The 3,522-nt window shown below is 42.4% G+C and overlaps 1 non-coding gene across 1 annotated transcript; it reads left to right on the top strand.

Annotated features, from left to right (window-relative positions):
- The first annotated feature begins 2,501 nt into the window (after positions 1 to 2,501).
- On the top strand, positions 2,502 to 2,620 carry LOC123687955. Its single transcript, XR_006749656.1, has one exon. It is a non-coding gene; the product is annotated as a 5S ribosomal RNA (ribosomal RNA).
- Positions 2,621 to 3,522: the final 902 nt, after the last annotated feature.

The following is a 3,522-nucleotide window of genomic DNA, read 5'->3' as shown; positions in this document are numbered from 1 at the left end:
GCTTATCGAAAAATAAATTACTCAACTTTTACGTGAAGAATCGTTCACCCAAACCTTATCCCCTATATATGTCAGGAGAACCCAAGGTTCCCCTCCAGACACGATTTAGCAAACTTTTCCCGATCGATCCGACCCACCGAGGCCGTCTCGACCGTCCGCTGCGCCTACTAGGGCCGATTTCTTCGGACTCCGATCAGAAAATATACCGATGCATGTCGTTAACACCTAGTCCGCCTCGTCCGATCTATCTAAACAGTCTCGACGCACCCAACACTCTTTCAAAGTCGGATTACTCGGACTCAATCTGAAAATGGACCGATGCATGACGTCAACACTTAGCCCGCCTCGTCTGATCTATCTAAGCCATCTCGACCCACCCAACACGCCTTCCAAGTCGGATCACTCGGACTTCGATCTGAAAATCTCCGGACTCATTTTTATGAATATCCCCAGTCAGTAAGAACGTTATTTCGCCAATATATACCAACAATAAACCATATTCCAATAGCTGAACCAAAAATATAATTCCCGATCCAAACGTTCTGCATCGCCCAACGCGACCACCTTCCCTATATATGTCAGGAGAGCACAGGGTTCCCCTCCAGACAACACTTACGCTCTATCCCCGACTCTCGGTCGATCGATAGGCCAGGTCAGCGGTGTCTGTTTCGGCCGAAGCTCGGACTTTGGTCAAAATGTTCCGATACAAAATTTGAACCAAGATAGATACAGATATGATTCCTTCTTAAATATACGTTGATTATCGAACAGAATATGGTAAATATTTTGCGATGACCGAGGATTTCATGAATTTTTTTTTTTTTTCGAAAAAATTTTCTATTATCGGAATTTCCTCAAATTTCATTTGGTTGCCTCCTAATGCTTATTAAAAATGATAACCAACAATCAGAATCATTATTTATCATTTATTTCAATTTTTATAATGAAAAACGTTCACGTCCTTTCGCGCCTCTCGATCGTCGTTTACGTGATGCATCGGTCAGCCCTAGTTTACGTGGTGCATCGGTAAGATCGAGTTCACGTTCTGCATCGGTCTGCCCGAGTTTACGTGGTGCATCGGTAAGATCGAGATTACGTGGTGCATCGGTAAGATCGAGTTCACGTTCTGCATCGGTCTGCCTGAGTTTACGTGGTGCATCGGTATGATCGAGTTTACGTTCTGCATCGGTGTGATCTAGTTTACGTTGTGCATCGGTAAGATCGAGATTACGTGAAGCATCGGTATGATCGAGTTTACGTTCTGCATCGGTCTGGACTCTGAGATATATTTTCGACGTGAAAATGTTCCGATACAACTTTTGAACCAGGATAGTTAGAGAGATGATTTTTTCTGGGATGTACGTTGATTGGGGAATGGATTGTGGAAAATAACTTGCCATGACCGAGGTGTTCTCGAATTTTTTTTTTTTTTCGAAAAATATTTTCTGATTTTGGATTTCACTCAAATTTGATTTCGTTGCCTTCTAATGTGTTCTAAAAGAGTAAATCAGTAATCAGAATCGAAAAATATTTTTCGGATTTTTTTTTTTTTGAAAAAAAATTTTCTGATTTTGGAATTTCCTCAAATTTGATTTGGTTGCCTTCTAATGTGTTTTTAAAGCGTAAATCAGTAATCAGAATCAATATTCATTGTCGACTTTAATTTTTATAAGGAAAAATGTTCACGTCCTTAAACGCCTCCCCATCATTAGCCCGAGTCCAAGTCGATGTCAGTCCCGAGCGGACGGTGTCAGATACTACCTATCGCCCCGGTCTGGACTTGGCGAGGTATTTCGACGTGAAATGTTCCGATACAACTTTTGAACCAGGATAGTTAGAGAGATGATTTCTTCTATGTTGTACGTTGATTGTGGAATGGATTGTGGGAAATAACTTGCCATGACCCAGGTGTTCTTGAATTTTTTTTTTTTTCGAAAAAAATTTTCTGATCTTGAAATTTCCTCAAATCTGATTGCGTTGCCTTCTAATGTGTACTAAAAGAGTAAATCAGTAATCAGAATCAATATTCATTGTCGACTTTAATTTTTATAAGGAAAAATGTTCACGTCCTTAAACGCCTCTCCATCGTTACCCCGACTCCAAGACGATGTTAGACCGGAGCGGACGGTGTCAAATGCGACCGATCTCCCCGGTCTGGACTTAGCGAGATATTCCGACGTGAAATGTTCCGATACAAAAATTTAACTGTGATAGTTAGAGAGATGGTTCCTTTTGTGATGTACGTTGATTGTGTAATAGAATATGGAAATAAACTTGAGATGACCGAGGTCTTCTGGGATTTTTTTTTTTTTTCGAAAAATATTTTTCGATTTCGGAAATCCCTCAAATTTCATTGAGATATGTCCTAATGTGTTCTTAAAACTTAAATCAACAATCAGAATTAATATCCAAAAGTTATTTCATTTTTTATAAGGAAAAACGTTCACGTCCTTTCCGCTCCCAAAAAGTGAGATATCATAGAAAATATCGCTATATTTGTTGTTTACGGCCATACCACGCTGAAATTGCCAGTTCTCGTCAGAACACTGAAGCCAAGCAGCGTCGGGCGCGGTTAGTACTTGGATGGGTGACCGCTTGGGAACACCGCGTGCTGTAAGCTTTTTTTTTACGTTCTGCATCGGTCTGCCGAGATAACGTGGTGCATCGGTATGATCGAGTTTACGTTCTGCATCGGTAAGATCGAGATTACGTGATGCATCGGTAAGATTGAGATTACGTGGTGCATCGGTAAGATCGAGTTTACGTGGTGCATCGGTAAGATCCAATTCACGTTCTGCATCGGTAAGATCCAGTTCACGTGGTGCATCGGTAAGATCGAGATTACGTGGTGCATCGGTAAGATCGAGTTTACGTGGTGCATCGGTAAGATCCAATTCACGTTCTGCATCGGTAAGATCCAGTTCACGTGGTGCATCGGTAAGATTGAGATTACGTGGTGCATCGGTAAGATCGAGTTTACGTGGTGCATCGGTAAGATCCAATTCACGTTCTGCATCGGTAAGATCCAGTTCACGTGGTGCATCGGTAAGATTGAGATTACGTGGTGCATCGGTAAGATCGAGTTTACGTGGTGCATCGGTAAGATCCAATTCACGTTCTGCATCGGTAAGATCCAGTTCACGTGGTGCATCGGTAAGATCGAGATTACGTGGTGCATCGGTAAGATCGAGTTTACGTGGTGCATCGGTAAGATCCAATTCACGTTCTGCATCGGTAAGATCCAGTTCACGTGGTGCATCGGTAAGATTGAGATTACGTGGTGCATCGGTAAGATCCAGTTCACGTGGTGCATCGGTAAGATGGAGATTACGTGGTGCATCGGTAAGATCGAGATTACGTGGTGCATCGGTAAGATCTACTTTACGTTCTGCATCGGTCTGCCCTTGTTTACGTGGTGCATCGGTAAGATCGAGATTACGTGAAGCATCGGTATGATCGAGTTTACGTTCTGCATCGGTCTGCCCGATATTACGTGGTGCATCGGTCTGCCCTAGTTTACGT

Source organism: Harmonia axyridis, chromosome X (assembly GCF_914767665.1).
Source record: "Harmonia axyridis chromosome X, icHarAxyr1.1, whole genome shotgun sequence".
Classification (NCBI taxonomy): Eukaryota; Metazoa; Arthropoda; class Insecta; order Coleoptera; family Coccinellidae; genus Harmonia; species Harmonia axyridis.
The sequence above is the reverse complement of the archived record's forward strand: the minus strand, read 5'-3'. Positions and strand labels throughout refer to the sequence as shown.